Raw genomic sequence first — 17,776 nt, forward strand, 5'->3', positions numbered from 1 at the left:
GATGGGTTTGAGGCACAAGGTACTGGCTGCTGGATTCATAGCAAGTGATTGTTATTATTTTGCCAGTTTCCATACAGTGCCACATGGGTGTTCATGGCCTGTAGAGGCCTGATACAGCAAACAGCTTCACACATGATGTAGGACTACTCACATCAGGAAAGTTACTAGTCAGTATAAGGATTCACAGGATCAGACCCTATCTTCATTCCCATGCCTAGATAGAAGGGCAAATGTAGACATAGAAATCCCTAAATTGACAGGTGGCTGAGCCAGTGAGCTTACCAACCTAAGCCCCCAATCCTGCAAGTGAATATGGGCTCCATGAACCAGCACAGACTTCATTGGACACAGAGCATGTGTACAGGTCTCTAGTGTTCAGCACTCTGGGCCCAAAGTGCTTGGGTGAGAGCCTTTTCCTTATACAGTGACAGACACAGTTCCAACTGCCTTTGTTTCATCACAGACATGGCCCTCTGCAGTGCTCCTCCCCCGGACTTCCTGTCTGATAAGCTAAACCTCTTAAAGATACAGTCCCCAATACATTACAGCTTCCTTTCCCAGCCAAAACTTGATAATAGTAACACTTAACAAACCTTGTGTAATACACAATTTCGAATACTTATATCCAACCTACTAACTAAATTTTCAGTTGATCTCTGAAGTGCTTTGCACTGTTGCTTTGACATGTGGATCTCCTTTGAAATACCAGTCCATTTGTTCAGGCAGTTTTATGTCCTGGAGCTTTGTTGTCATGACCTGGTTGTTGCCTAACTGAGCCCTTCAGGCAAAACAGAAAACTCAGGGCCCCTCTCTCCCTCCCTCCCTTCTGGAAGCAGGAGAAGGTGTTGCCCATTCCCCCTCAGCGTATGTCTGTCTGGGGTGAAAATCATAAGACTGAAGGGCAACCTCATGTGACATCATGGATATTGCGTCATGTTCATGAAGTGGTAGCAGCGCCCAGGATCTCAAAACATATTGCTTTTTTTGTTTGGTTTTTATCAGTGTCTATCATTACAGATAGCAGTTGGGTGAGGTAATATCTTTTATTGGACCAACTTCTGTTGGTGAGAGAGACAAGCTTTCAAGCTTACACAGAGCTCTTCTCTGTAACTTGAAAGCTTGTCTCTTTCACCAACAGAAGTTGGTCCAATAAAAGATATTACCTCACTCACCTTGTCTCTGAAATATCCTGGACCAACATGGCTACAACTACACTGCATCTATCATTACAGGCATTCTCATTCTCAGTTTTCTGTTAAACAAATGTCTGCAGGTGACAAACCGTGTTTCATTTCACAGTGCTAAGTACAGATCACATTCGGACTCTGCAATAGTTTTCAGTAGTTGCTTTATTATTTTAACACCACTTTCCACCAAATCAATGGACTTGGGACGATGAGCTCTAGCGCTTACATGTCTAAACCCAAACCTCACGGCAAACTACTTAAGCCAGTGGTTCTCAAACCTTTGTACTGGTGACCCCTTTCACACAGCAAGCCTCTGAGCCACTTTTTAATATATTTAACACCATTATAAATGCTGGAGGCAAAGTGGGGTTTGGGGTGGAGGCGGACAGCTTGCAACCCCCCATGTAATAACCTCGCGACTCCCTGAGGGGTCCTGACCCCCAGTTTGAGAACCCCTGACTTAAACTTATGTTCACTGAACTGTGGCCCATTGTCAGATGTTACTATGTGAGGTATACCATGTCTAATAAAAACAGACTTGACATGCTCAATCACCTATTTAGCTATAGTGTCTTTGAGTAAAGCTATCTCAGAGAAGTGAGAATAATAATCTAGAATAAGTACTGTACATAGTTTTTTCCTATCAGTGTAAACGAATCTACATCTACTTTTCCCCAGAGGGCCAGTTTTTCCTGAGCTACCACAATGGGCTCTTTTGCTTGACTTGGCCTTATTTTTGGCATATGTAACAAGCCTTGACAGGTTTCTCAGTGTCACTGTTTATTTCAGGGTAATATACAATGTTTCTAGCCTTTCTCCTAGATTTGTCAATCCCTAAATGACGTTCATGTATCCTTTTTATTGTACTTTTCTGTAACACCGTAGGGATCACCATCTTTAAACAAAGATGGTGTCAACAAAATCCCATCTAGGCCTGAGAGTTCCCCCCTTAATTGGTGATAGGGGCTACCCTATGCTAAGACCCTTAATCACTTGATGCAGGGTCTTAGCCTGAGCTGTTGCTTTGGCAATCACAGACCACATTTTGTCTGAGACTGGACAGTTTTTTAATCAGATTGACATGTACAAAATCTAGCTATGGACTTTGCACCCTTGCACTTTTGTCAAAAGCTCTAGAGAGTGTATCTGCACCCCCTAATCTCTCCCAGATATGTATTTGATTTGGAAAACATACATTTGTAGCAGAAAAAATAATCTCTATGTTCTTTTGACAATGGCAATAAGTAACTGATGGTCAGTTTCAGCTAACACAGGCCTGCCATAAATGAAGACATTCAACTCTTTACACCCATGGCCTGAGACCAAAGCCTCCTTCTCTGTTTGAGCATATGACACTCAGTTTCTGTTAGCATTTGTGATACGTCACCCATTAGTCTCCTGTTTTGACCATGCTGTTTGTAAGAGGACCGTGCTAATACCTCCTTGGAGGCATCTGTGGACGACTTAGGCTACGTCTTCACTACGGGGGAGGGTCGATTTAAGATACGCAAATTCAGCTATGCGAATACCGTAGCTGAATTCGACGTATCCAAGCCGACTTACCCTGCTGTGAGGACGGCGGCAAATCGACCTCCGCGGCTCCCCCGTCGACGGCGCTTACTCCTACCTGCGCTGGGGGAGTGCAAGCGTCGATTCGGGGATCGATTGTCGCATCCCGACGAGATGCGATAATTCGATCCCCGAGAGATCGATTTCTACCCACCGATTCAGGTGGGTAGTGAAGACGTAGCCTTAGTTTTGCACTTCCCATTATAGTACCTCAGGACTGGGGCCTCTTTAATTAAGTCCTTCAGTTTCTCAAATCCTTTATTAAAATTTGCAGTCCATGTTCATTGGACGTCTTTGCACCGTAGCACTTTCAGGTTGCTGGTTTGAGCAGCTAGATTAGGCACAAATTTCCCTACATAGTTCACCATGCAGAGGAATCTTTGTACCCCTTCCTTGTCTGTTGGGGCAGGCGTGTTGGTGGTGGCTTCAGCCTTACGGTTCTCCACTTTTATACCATGCTGTGTTAGCTTCTCGCCCACATACGTTATTTCTGTTCAATGGAATGTACATTTTTGTTTGTTTAGCTTTAGTCCAGCAGCTATTGCTCTTTCCAGAGCTGCCTGGACCCTCTGGTAAGGCGCTTCATTTTTTTTCTCCAGAACAAAACAGCAGCTGTGTAGACTTCAGTATCCTCTCTACTATCAGAAATTTGTTGTGTTTTCTGGTGAAGCAACCCAAATGGCAGTCTGTGGAAACAGGGAGTGCTGAGTGTGCACGGACGTGGGCACTGTTTTTCTCAGGGTGCCACCCAGAACCCTGCTTAAGCATCCAGTATAGAAAAATATTTGGCATTAGCCGTCTCCTCCAAAATTTCTCCCCTTGTAGGGAGTGGGAAATGTTCCATTTTTACATAATTAGTTAATTCTTTGGGGGCCATTTTTTTTTTACAATGACCAACGAGTATACCCACTCTATTGGTTCTATGATTCCCAGCGTAAAGAGATGACCTGGCATCTCTTTTTCATCCTCTTTTTTAGGGATGGCTGGCTCAGCTAGGGCCTTCCCTTAGGAAAGTGTGGAAAACCGAAACATCTCAAAATGCATGAAGGTGAACTGGTGAAAAGCTGATTTTTTTCCATAGCAATTTATGGATGTGAATTGTGGGAAGTTAATGATGCTGACAAGAAGAAAACTGAAGCTTTTGAAATATGGTGCTGGCAAAGACTCTTGCATATTTTCTGGACAGAAAAAAAAAGATGAATGTCTATGTTAGAAATATTATTGGAGAGAAGCAGACTCTAATGCCGGAAATCAGCAGCTGCAAACTTATGTACTTTAGTGATATTAGATGTAGAGATGGAAATAACCTTGAGAAAGTTATTATGGAAGGAATGGAGAGTCTTCGTAGGAGGAGATGACCAGCGAGGAGATGAATAATGGTGTGCAACAGATCACTGCTGAGTGCTCAAAATTAGCAATGGATCATGAAGGCTTCCAAAAATTCAACTACAGTGACACTAATATTCAGACATGAATAAATGGATTAAGATGAGAGGAACTTTCTCACATGTGTGAAGGGTGGGGCGGTTGGGCTCTTTGAGCTCTGTTCTGTACTCTGCTGAGAGCTTCCTTATCCCCCTTGAAGATGTCCTCAAACTCTTCCTCAATTGTTTTGGTCCCCTGCCCCACCAATGAGTGCTCTCTCTTGATGAGAGCAAGGACTTGGCATGCTTTGAACCTAATACTGGATGCTCTTTTCCCTGATACTATTACAGATTGTATCTTTTCCAGTTTATTTACCCCTCCATTGAATTCACATATTCCTTTAGTGGGAATCACCTCACCACTGTAAGCCCTGAGTTTTACCCATTTACCTTTCACTACCTGTGACTTTTCTTTCAGTGTCAATATCACTGTTTCTGGCACCACATTGGCTTGTGCACCTGTGTCCAACTTAAAATCAATAAATGGCCCATTTGCTTTCAGCATGATAGTCCAGTCATCTGCTGCAATGTTGTCTGTTCATTGCCCCTCTAAAAAATTAATCTGAGCTTGAGCTGCTGTCATCATCCTCTTTGTCCACTATGTGCCGGCTCTGCTGGTGCTCGCAAGCTCTTGTAAAGTGATGTAATCCATTGCAGTTCTTCCATCTTTTCTCATATGCCAGGCATCGCCCTGGTTAGTACTGGTTGTCACAGTGTGTGCGGCACTCTGGGCTGTTCTTCCTTGACTTTGCCTATGATTACACTACCACTTATGTCGGCAAAACTTATGTCGCTCAGAGGTGTGAAAAGAAACTTCTCCTGCTGACATAGCTATCGCCGCTCATTGAGGTGGTTTTATTATGTTGACGGGAGAGCTCTCCCCCATCGGCACAGAGCAGCTACACGAGCGATTTTACAGCTACATCAGTACAGCTGTGCTGCTGTAAGTTCGCTAGTGTAGACATGGCCTTTGAGCACCACATGTCTTTGTGCCTTGGGTCCCTTTTCTTGTGCTGTTTGGATTCTCAATCCTGTCTCTAGTATCAGAGCACTGTCCACCCGCCATAAGCTTCATTCTGGACTGGGTGTCTTACATTGCTTGGCAAATTCTAATTGCCTTATCAAGAGTTATATCTGGGTTTCCCAGTAGTCTTGGGTCTTTAGCCTTAGATCAGTCACAATATCGTCTATAGTTTCTTTTTGTACCTTTTTTTTAAAAACACAGCTCTGAATAGGTTTCATTTTTGCTTGGAGTGCTGTACTCTACACGTTTTCGTGGTTAGCCTCTTGTTCCTGAGTTAACTGAAGACTCTTAAACACATCAAGTGCTGCTATCTCAGAAATAAGGCTGCCTTCTGATTGGCTTCCTTTTCACTGGCACCCATTGCTTGCAGATACAGAGTGAAGCGCTATTTAACTGTCTTCCAGTTGTCTGCCCTATTTCCAGATTTTCAGCTCTGATATAGCCGTTAGCAGTTCCATTCTTCCACTCCAGTTATTTTCTTTAATTTCTGTTTATTCCTCGTACCATGTAGTGTCCAGCAATCACTCTGAGCCCAAGAAGCCTGAAAGAGATCCTCTGGCTTCTGTCATGCAGTTCCAGTTGCCTCTGTATCACTGAAGATGGGATTCTGCAGCACTGATCCTACACACTTCCTATCTGAGAAGCTAAACCACTTAAAGGTACAGATCCCAGTACCACATGGTCCACCCTCATGGAGCCATTTGCAAGATCGGGGCCTACCATCCCAGTATTTTAAAGGGATCCCCAAATATGGACATTTACAGAGTCCCATTGGCTTCAATGGGATTGGATATCCCTTTGCAGGATCAGGGCCTAACTAGCCCAACCCTAAGTGAAAGGTAGCCATGTGGTGCTAAGTTTTCCAAGTGAAGAGGTACTTGCATTCATGATTAATACAGATAGCTGTGAGTATCCTTAGGATATAACATTATTTTCCATATCTTTATGAGACACCATAAGACACAGGCAAACACTCATGTTTTGTTAGGCAAAAGTTTTAGGATACATAATCTTACCAGAAACATTTTCCAGGAAAAGAATACAAACAAACAAAAATCAGTGAAAACAGATTTATGTTTGGATTCAAGCATTCCCCTGCTGTGTTTGCAGTCAAAACATTTCAGACTTGGACTATGGATGAGAGCCATAAAGCAAAACTGACTGTAAACAAAAGTGGCAGTTCTGCATCTATTTTCACTGTCCAAGATGAGTGAAGAGCAGAAAGTAAAGAAATAGAACAGAGGGCAAAATGTAACACAGGATGTTGATTTAGTTGTTTGTTGTTTTTTAAAATATGATTTTTAACTTGTCAGCGTCTTTTAAAATGGAAAAGTTTTGTGAACTTGTGTAATACATGAGCTGAGAGCATGTGGTCATGTATCCCTCTAGTGGCTGGCCCCTTGCAAGGTTAAGAGCCTGATGCTTAACCAGAGCTAAAGGAGTTATGTATTGGTTCTAAGGGCTTGGGCTTTTGGGATCCTATGGTCCTGAGTTATTAACATTATTCGTTTATTTGTTAAGCACAAACAATGTGATGTGTTCCCATGGCCGTATGCATGTGTCATGGATCCATAGGGTCACAACACCTCTGAGACTGGGCCTCTGGGCTCCAGCATTCCTACTTCACACCATGAGCTCTGCCCAGTGAGCCCAACTGTGGTAGACTCTTGGTCAGAGACTTTTACACTCTTCAGGGAGCAATGCACCTCAGTATTTGCAGTGACACCTGGCAGCCTTTCAGTACAGAGTAGGATTTATTGTTCAACTGGGACACTGCAGCGGGAAGTCGTTAGGTTAGCGTAGAGACATACAGGTTGAGATATAGTCCATTCCAGCCAAGCCAGTGCTTCTCCTAGCCAAGCTACCATGGAATCCATTTCTTGCTCTGTCTCTCCATCTCTCTGTCAGTCCCAAGTGAGAGCTGCTGAGTCTCTTTGAAAAGCTAATGCTTATCCTGGCCAACTGAAACTTTCTGTCCCATGTCCAACTCCTGCAGACCTTTGCTGAGTTCATAGATTCCACCTGCCGGAGATTCCCATGGGTAAGTGTCAGTAGTTTCCACTGGGGCTTCCATTGACTTTGCAGACCCTCCCTTGATATAGGTCGGCTTCTGCCAGTCTTTTAACAACCCATTCAGTCCACCCCAGACACAACACCTATCATGTTTCTTGCTCTGCCTCAAGGGCAGCTTTTTAACCCTTTTGCACCCACTTGGTAGCAATGCAAAGTATTGAGAGAAACTGAGGCATGCCTAGGAATAATACAAATATTTCAGAGAATTTCCACTTTGTCACAGCGTGCAACCACAGATTCATTACAGCTGATTAAAACCTGCTGGGGATGTGCTTGGCATTACATTTATTTAGTTTTAAAAAGTATCTCCCATTTCTATCCTTTATTAAATAATTACACACAAAGGGTGTCAGTATTAAAGTTGGTCTTCAGGCCCGCTTGCCTCAAGTTATTTATATTTCAATGTATGCCAAGCTTTATGCTTTCTTTGCCTTACTTTTTGTGTCAGTATCAGACTGCTATCAGATTAAAATGATATCTGTCCAAGCCCCAAAATGATCTCTCTTTACCTCCAGGATTACTAAGTAAAGATGTCTGGAAAAGTAATTGGGGCAGGGTGCAGTGGCATTATCTGCTCCACAGCAGTACACACACAGTCATCTCTGCTTCCCTGTTTCCTTCCCTGGCAGAGGCATAGTCAAAGGCAGGGCCACAGAAGAGAGAGGAGACATGGGGCACTAACTGGGTTCTAAGGAGTGGGATGATCCCCCAGCTGGGGAAATGTTTGTTTTGCATATGTGACCTTGCCTTGATTTGGGTTTTTAAAGAGCTTCTCTTTCTGGTTGTTGCTGTGTTGTTTGTTTGTTTGTTTGCTTGCTGAGCTGTCATTCCACCAGCCTGCAAATCGGTGACTATTGGATCTTATAAACTTTCCATTACAGACTGCTTTCTCCCACACGTCAGAAGTAGATTCCTGACTGTTCCTACATTGCTCTTGAACCATGCTTGTGTGTGAGACAATCAGACTGAGTTTGAACAGAGCACACCAAGGCATTGTTGCTGACATCCAGGACAGGAGTGCAGCCCTTCTGCAGACTCCCATTTTGCTCCACAGTTTATATTTAAATGTATTTAAAAGCAAAGATAATCTTCTCCCTTTCCTGAATTCCTTCTCCCTGTAGAATCCTCATGGTGAACCCCATCTTTTGTCAGCCTCCCAGCTTTAGGATCTTCAGTTTTATCCCCTTCCCACTTGTAGACTGCTCTTCCTTAACTCCATGTTTGCACTGTAACATGTCTGTGTACGGAAGGTTTGTGCATCCTCCACTGGATGGAATGGGACCTGCTCAGAATTGACTGTAAGTGGCTGGCCTGGAAAGAATTTATGGTAAAAATAGGCGCTCTGTTTAGAGTTCAAGCTGCAAACAATCCCATTGTTTCGGTGCCACATTGCAAAAGTAGGTTCAACCTGCTTTTGAATCATTTCTCCTGAGGCCTGCCACAGTGGTACCAGGGCTGTTTGCCAATGTTATTGCACCAATAGGCTTCCAAATAACCAGTGAGCTTCTTTGGCCAATATCACATCAAAGGAGTTACTGCTGTGCCTGGAACCCCTCCCATTGTGTTATATATAAAAATACTGTTGCTTTAAAATTAGGGTAGACCCTGAAAGAGGCAACATCCCAAAGCAAGGGCTGATGATGCTGGAGACAACGGGTGCCAACTCATTTGAATTAGGAATACATTTTTATTATTTTTTATTACAGTACCAGCCAGGGCTCCCTTGTGCTAGGTTCTGTACAGACACTTAGTAGCTCCATGGAGAAATGATTATCTTCTCCATGGATGTTAAAATTGCCGTTACATTCTCTCACCACATTTTTAGAATAATGCTACAAACTTTCCAGCTGTACAGTGCATGTCATGAAAAGCAAGAATAAATATGAGTGACATTGAGTTCCCTGAAGACCAATACTAGAGTAACCACCATGCTCTTTCCCCGGGTGATTCCAAAGCAAAAAGGGAAACTTGCTTAAATTCTTTATAATTGAAGTTAACCAAAAAAAAAAAAATCCTGCAAATTAAAAGTTGCTCCTACAAATAGATGCTCTCCTTCATTACGGTATTATGTCCAGTAACATCATACTCTTCTTTTCCACTGACCTTGAGGGCAGGCTAATTTAGGCCCAAATTGTGTTTGGTAAAAAGCAGTGTGGGAGAAGACCCCCCCAGGGGAAGGTAAACTTCATGAGGAGATCCTCCAAATTCTTTATTTTGTGAGGAAAGGGGCATGAGGGTTGCAGAGGGATCTGCTGAAGATCAAGGCATCTGTGAAGTGTCCTTGGTCGTAATCTAACTTCCGCAGCTTCCCCCAGATCTGAATCAGGAATTCTTCCACGGTGGCTGTCCTTGGAATCCCACCCCCTCACTCACCCACCCATAACCTATTGGTTTTCTATAGCACCCATCACCTGCTCAGGTGAATGAGTTCTGCATAAAGGGTTCCCAAGCTGACTTCATGGAGCCTTCTCTGGTTATAAAAGGCTCTGATTCAGCCTAGGGGGTTTTATGTGTTTTATATTTTGTTTGTCTAAATCATTCTGGCTTTATCAAAAGGGAAGGTCTTGCTGCATGCCCTATGGGTGGCCAGACACTGGGTTAACCTCAACTTCTCTGGAAGCTCATTTCACAGCCAAACCCTTTCAATGGAGTATTTTTTATTTCCAGCTTTCATGGGCATGAGCTGCATTGTCCCAGAGACAGCTGTCTTAGTGGATGGTGGAGAGTAATGCAGTCATTTACGTAGCTGGGTCCCACTGAAGACTTTGAAGATCAGAATCAGGTCAACCTGACGGTGAGGTGATGGGCTGCATGGAGGGGCCTACAGAGCAGGTCATAGAGCTAGGACTCTGATATTTTCAGCAAAGTTCCATGTCTCCAAGATTTTTTTAAAAATTAAAAACTGTTTTTATTTGGATTTAAATACCCCGCTACAGTATTTGGCCTTGAGCTAGTGTGCTAGAATCACAAAATGAAACTGACTAAAAACAGAAGGGAAACCAACTAGTCCATTTTCCTTGACCGAGCTAAGTGAACTACATAAAGGATAGGAGACTTTGAAAGCTCTCTGCTTCTAATAATCTAATAATATGTCATGAATAACACAAGTAAAGAACATTGTTTTAAACACATGGGGTGAAATCCTGGCCTCATTGCCACTCACTTCAATGGGGCCAGGATTTTACCCATGTTTTTAGCCTGACAGTATCCCTTTAAGAGCTGTATCATTAAATGCCACATGTAACTAAAAGTGTTGGTGGAGGGTCTGTCTATCCAGGTTTTTGTACTGGCACCTATCGGCGTAGTGGATATTCATCTTGAGGCAAATCAGCCATTGTCTCACTAGGATTTCCCAGTGACAGTAGCTTCCAGAACTCAGGCTTTACCAAGCAAGCCCAGCAGCTACACGTTGACTCTTACCGGCTTCCTTTGTTTTATCACTTGAGAAAGGGTGGTGCTGAAAAAGAACCCCTCTGCTACGGAGCCAGCCTCCTGCATGGTAGCATCAATGGAAATACTCCCATTGCATTCAGTGAGAATTGGATCGGACCCAGGAAAAGTCCCTGAAGAATGGTGGCAAATCGTGGCTATCAGAGGCATGCAGAAGGCAAGCAGTTCTCCAGTCATTCTACAGTCACTAGGGTGGAGCAGTGCTGTGCATCCACTGTTGTTGGTTTCAGAAATTTCACCTTTTCTCGTGTTACTAGAACCTTGTCTTACACCAAGTTACTGGCAGCCACAAAAATACATTGGTTGGTTGGTTGTTTTTCAGAAATGAAAAGTGACTACATAGGAACATCTTATGCAAACCTCTTAGGAAGCCTAACAGCATTTTGCCACATGAATTCATTTTCACTGAAGCAGCAGAGACTTGTGACCTGGCACTCCGACTTTATCCCAGCAATAGAGTTGCATTGACCAGACATCAAAAGCAGCATGTTGCATTTGGTCAAGCAGCACAAGTTGTCAGCATTTGGAAACTGATTATGTTAGCAAGTGGCTACCAGCAGAGAAATTTACATGCTTGCACGGGGTTACTTTTTTTCCCCCTGTGACTGTCATTAGCAATGCTTTTCTCTTTAGATTTCAGCTGTCCTTAAAACAGCCACGACATCTGGCCTGACAAAGACAACAAATACATGATCTCGGTAGAGTAAATGATTTCAGGGGCAGAGGGGGAAGAAACAGTGATAGAGCATTCCTTGGCAGGAGCATTGGAACACTGAGTTCAGAGAGCAAGAGCCGCAGGAATAAAAATACCAGTAAGAACACTAGATCTCTGAATGCCTGAACATATCGAGAGATCGCCTTTACTTTTAAAGGAAAGGTAATGTGTTGTTGTATTGCCCTATCCATATACCATAAATAAAATGTGTACTAATGATACCCTAATACATTTACATTTCCTGACCAATTCTAAATGGCACTGATTTTATTCAGGTTTCACAAGATTATACAGTAATATTTTGATGCAACTGTCTTTACTATCAGATAAACAGGCAACTTTAAAGGGAGCCTGCCAAGTAATCTGGCTGAAACAAACTGACAACTTAAAAGTGTTTGATTCTGATAAGCAATGTCCTATGGATTCTAAAGGTGTGACATTCAAAAGCACTCCGCTATTGGACTTTGATAGGTGCTCAGCTAGGCCAATGCTGAACACTTTGGAAAATGGCACCCTATATAGCCTTGGGTTCATTCAGTCTTTCCCACATTAATTAAAGGCAATGGAGTTACCCCAAGGATGAATTTTGCTCATATAGATTTAACCCACAGCTATTACTGAGTAATCAAAATAGAAAAAGCAATCACTGTTCAGCAGGACTTATAGGGCCAACATTTCCAAAACAGAACTTCTAATTTTGCTATAATTTTAAATTGGCTTTAATCAAATGAGGTTGAGGCCCCTTTAAAAGACAAAAAGAACAGGAGTACTTGTGGCACCTTAGAAACTAACAAATTTATTTGAGCATAAGCTTTCGTGGGCTACAGCCCACTTCTTCAGATGCAACCCACGAAAGCTTATGCTCAAATAAATTTGTTAGTCTCTAAGGTGCCACAAGTACTCCTGTTCTTTTTGCAGATACAGACTAACACGGCTGCTACTCTGAAACGTTTAAAAGACAGGCCACCATATTGTCTGCTCTCCTATGTATAGCCAGCAGGGGGAGCTGTGCTAATCTCCTCAGTGATGGATATTGACACACAGTCAGAGAAGTAAATGCAGCAGAGCCAGGCTGTCTGGGCTCCATTAAAAGAAACATATGGGGGAAAACATCACTGTTCAAAAATCAAAGGGCCAAAGCCTAGGAGGGACGGAAATGTTATTTTTCCAGTGTCTGAGCAATGGAAAGTAATAAGTAAAAATAAATAAATATTAAAGCAAATGAAAAGTAACTTGGCTGTATTTCTTGAATAAATATGTCATCTGCCTATTAACTCTCTGTGTGTGTAGTGGAGTTATCATGTAATCTTAATCAGCTAGAGGAAGCCCTTCTCTAACAGGTGCTGCAATATTTTCAATGCCATACATTAGGAAGGGCAATTTCTGACTATTTCAGAAATTTGATTTTTTTTTTTAACAAAGATGCATGAGTGCAAAGTTTTGTTTAGAGCAGGAGCAGTCTGGTCAGTTTCATTCCATCCCCCGCCCATACACTCTTTCATCATTGCAACGATTCAAAGTGTCTACATTTTATTTCTCTAATAATAAGATAGTGTCTCCATGAGATCTAGGTACCACAGCTACTCCAGAGGTCGAAGGACCTCTGATGATAGAGCATAGGAGACATGGGAAAAAATACAAATTAATATTTTATATAACAATAACAATGAAAATCAGATAGGCTAATTATAGAGATAATGATGATAATCCCAAGGCATTTCAACGGAAATCATTATTACTTGGGATTGCATTTACTCTTCCAGTCACTCCGTAAAGGAATCATTAATAAAAATTTAAATAGCATAGGGCTAAGAGCCAATTCCTGTGGGGTCCCACTAGTAACACACCTGTTTGATGTTGATTCCCCATTTACAATTACATTTTGAGACCTATTATTTAGCCAGTTTTTAATCCATTTCATATCTGCCATGTTAATTTTATACCTTTCTAGTTTTTTAATCAAAATGGCATGTGGTACCAAGTCAAATGCCTTGAAAAAGTTTAAATCAATCAATATTAAATCAACACTATTACGGTTATTAACCAAACTTGTAATCTCATCAAAACAGATATCAAGTTAGTTTGACAGGATCTATTTTCCATAAACCCATGTTGATTTGCATTAAATATATTACCCTTCTTTGATTCTTTGTTAATCGAGTCCCATATCAGCCACTCCATTATCTTGCCTGAAATCAATGTCAGACTGACAGGCCTATAATTACCCAGGTCAGCCCATTTACACTTTTAAAATATTAACACAACATTAGATTTCTTCCAGTCTTCTATAACTTCCCTGGTGTTCCAAGACTTAGTGCAAAATCAGCATTAATGGTTCAGCGAGCTCCTCAGCCAGCTCTTTTAAAACTCTTAGATACAAGTTATCTGGACCTGTTGCTTTAAAAATATCTAACTTTAGTAGCTGCTGATATACTAGTGGAATGGAAAGACTGTTATCATATACTATGACTACATCATCTGTTTTTCCCAAATACAGAACAGAAATATTTTATTGAACACGTCTACCTTTTCTGTATTATTATTGATAATTTTACCATTTCCATCTAGTAATGGACCAATACCCTTATTAGGATTCTTTTGTTCCTAATATACTTTAAAAATTCCTTCTTATTGTCCTTAACTCTGCTGGCTATAGATTTCCTCTTGTGTCCCTTTGCTTCCCTTATCAATTTTCTGCAATTCCTAGCTTCTGATTTATATTCATTACCTTCAATTTCCCGTTTCTTCCATTTGTTTTATATATATATATATAATGTTATGGCTGCCTTCACTTCACTTCTAAATCAGCCTTCTTCAATTGTGGGATTGTGGATTTTGGGGCATCTAATAAAGTGTTCTTAAACAATTCCAGTCACATTTTTCTTATTACGTTCTTCCTCCCAGCTGATCTAACTCATAATTGTTTCAGCTTTGTGAAACTGGCCCTTTTAAAGCACCAAGTATATATATCACTGGTTTGGGTTTTATTTTGTTTGCACATTATAAATGTGATCAAGCCATGATCACTTGTACCTAAGTTGCCATTAATTTTTATTTCTGTGATCAATTCCTCTTTGTCTGTCAAGAAAAGGTTTAATATAGAATCCCCCCATGTTAGATGAAACACTTTTTGAGTTAGGAGATTGTCATCTATAATATTTAGAAATTCCAAGGATGTTTTAGTACTGGCAGTATGAGACCTCCAGTATATGTCACACAAATTGAACTCCCCGTGAACATGCAGCTTTTCCCCCTACACATTATAGGTCGTTAATTAACCACTGGAACAACTTACCTCCAAATGTGTGGATTAAATCAAGGCTGGCTATTTTACAAAAAGATATGCTATAGCTCAAACAAGTGTTCTGGGTTTGATGCAAGAATTACCAGATGAGGTTCTGTGGCTTGGGTTATGCAGGAGGTCAGAGTAGATGATCATAGTGTTCCCTTCTGGACCTAAATCCATTATCCTTCCAACGTGTAGGGAAGTCCAGGTTCAACTCCTACATTGGTGAATAGAGTGCCAGGCTTGGCATCAGGAGAACTGGCTTCTGTAGCTGGTTCTGCCACTAATCTGCTGCATGACCTTGGATGAGTCACATCTGCTCACCCATCTTTGGTAGGTGTGTTCTACATCTACACACGCGTGTTAATATGGCTTCTTCGTCAATCAGAGTAATAATACACAGTACTGACGTTAGTCAACTCCCTTTCTTAGAGAATGGGTGGCACACAGGGCTATATAATAAGTCATGGACGCAGGCCTGTCAATCCAGTTCTTCTCACCCACACTTTATAATTAATGTAAAACTAAATACGTTGGAAAAGAATAATTGACCTGTTATCTTGTGAAGAAGAGACCAGAAGTAACGCCTTGGGTGCAATTAACACATGTAAATCTCCTTGACACTAACAGAAAGTGTATCTTTAGGATCTGGGCTGAGCTGTGTGTATGCACTTGTTCTGGAACTCCAAAGGGAATCCTGAGCATCTGCTCCTATGGCCTGGGGATTAGGCATAGAGGAAAAGCAAATCACCATGATTTATATCTGTAAAGAGCACATGATTCAGCCAAAGAAAACGTATACCAGACTTGGTACAGTCAGCGCCGGCTCTGGACTTTCTGCCGTGCTAAGCAAACTAGGAAATGTCTGTCCCTTGCATAAGAACATACAAACAGCCATACTGGATCAGACCAATGGTGGATCAAGCCCCTGTATTCTGACAGTGATTGGTGCCAGATGCTTCAGAAGGAATGAACAGAACAGGGCAATGTATCGAGTAACCCATCCCCTGTCATCCAGTCCCAGCTTCTGCCACTGATGAACAGTCCTTCAGCAGTTTGCTGCCCCTGTAGGTATCTGCCCACCTGTCCATATAGCAGAGCTAACCCTAGTTAGAATGTGTGACATAGTGTGACACACTCACATAAGTTTTCTGGAAAAGCCAAAGAGATCGGAAATTACCCCGCAGCCAAAGCTAGATCAGGTCCCAGTGTCACAAGGTGCTGAGTTCTCCAGCTCCCAGGGAAGTAATTGAATGAGAGGTGAGGGCACCCATCACCGTGCAGGAGGTGCTCAGTAGCTCACAGTACCAGCCCCTTAGACAGCAGTCCATCTGTAACAGGACATGAAGCTCGTCTGATCCGGCTGTAAGTTCAAGTCTGGTGAACTGAGTCAGGAGACTTTGGATTTGTCAATAATAATGGATAATATTTCTCCTGGCGTGCAGGACTGTTTTTGGCAAGTGCTTCTCGCTGGATCTGGCTTTCCTGGGCCGCCCTTGGTCCAGGGTTGGGGGTCCCAGAATGTGGATGCTTTGCAAGATGACATTTGTGACATCAGGACGCTGGCTGGGATCTGTAAGCTTTGTGGCTAGATAGAACATGGCCACAAACATGAACTTCATCTGGGATTGGCTTCCCGGTGATGTAGGGTTAGGGTTAGGGTAGGCTTTGTTTTTACTTAGGCAACTATCTCCTCTCTCCCCCCCCCCTTATCCCCCTCCTCCCCCCCAAAAAAGAGCATCCTGCTTTTTCACATTTGCTATCAGATCACCCTATGTAGGATCAACACATCTCATTTATGCAGTACATCTCTTGTGGCAGAACTATACATCAAAGGGTGCTTTCAGGTCTAAAAACTGACCTCACTGCACCAAGGTCCTTACTATGCCTACAGTTATTTACTAACTACAACTCACATCTTTGCTGCAGGAGTAGCTGCACTTCACTATACGAAATGCATGATCGCAGAAAACAAGCCACAGAGCCTGATTCTCACTTACACTGGTGCATCGCTACTGACGTCCGTGAAGTTCCTTCACATTTAAACCCGTGTAAATGAAATTAGAATCCGGCCCGTCAGTATGTGTTTTTGGACTCCAACTGCTGTTGCTGAAGTGCAAGGCCTGCTTTTATTATATTGCAGCAGCGCCACCTAGTGACACTGTATAAGAATTGACGACACTGTGAAAGGATTGACTCCACTGCCAGTTAAGTGCCAATCCCATTCTTCAGGGATGTGACGTTTAGCAATAGAAAGACACTTTGGGGGTGAAACTTTTAAACATGCTGTCAGCCCTGGAGCACATTTTACACAACATTTCCTTGCAATATTTTTATTTGTACCATGGTGGGGCGAAGACAATCGATTGGCATTAGAATAACAACCAAAAAAAAGCTTCTGATCAAAACACAGGAAGACATTTAGCCTAATTGATACGATAGTACAATCAGGCCATAAGTACGCAAAAATCACATCATTCTGGGAGGCAGTGGAGGCGAACATCAGTCTGGGAATCAGATCCTCTGCTCTATTTCCAGCCCGCTGACTTACGGTAAAACTTTGGGCAAATCAGGTATCCTCTCTGTGCCTCAGTTTTCTCAACGTATAACAAAGGAAATTAAACTTACTATCTAATTACACACTTTCTAACGAGATCTGCAGATTTAAAGGGGTAGGTATTATTATTGATTTTATTTTCATAAGACCTTTATGGAGCCTTCTTATCCCAGCACAGCAAACTACAATCTTTGCCTCTGGCAAATCCCTTTTCAAAACAGATATCCACAACCCAGCCCAGCCACCCTTCTAAACTGTGCTCTTACTCAGTCAAAAGCGTGCAGCAAAAAAGGAGACTCTCTCTCTCTTTCTCACGCTTTCTCTCTGTAAACGACATCTACATGTGCATCTATCATTGCATTATCTGTATGTACATATGTGTTTATATGTATTATTATAAAATTGTTTATATGTCTTAATTTTTATCAAGACCACGTTCCTTTTATTGTCTCACATTGGCTACATATAATGGGTTAGATGGTCAAAGCTGC

This window comes from Terrapene carolina, unplaced genomic scaffold (genome assembly GCF_002925995.2).
Source record: "Terrapene carolina triunguis isolate 2854851 unplaced genomic scaffold, T_m_triunguis-2.0 Scaffold131, whole genome shotgun sequence".
Lineage (NCBI taxonomy): Eukaryota > Metazoa > Chordata > Testudines > Emydidae > Terrapene > Terrapene triunguis.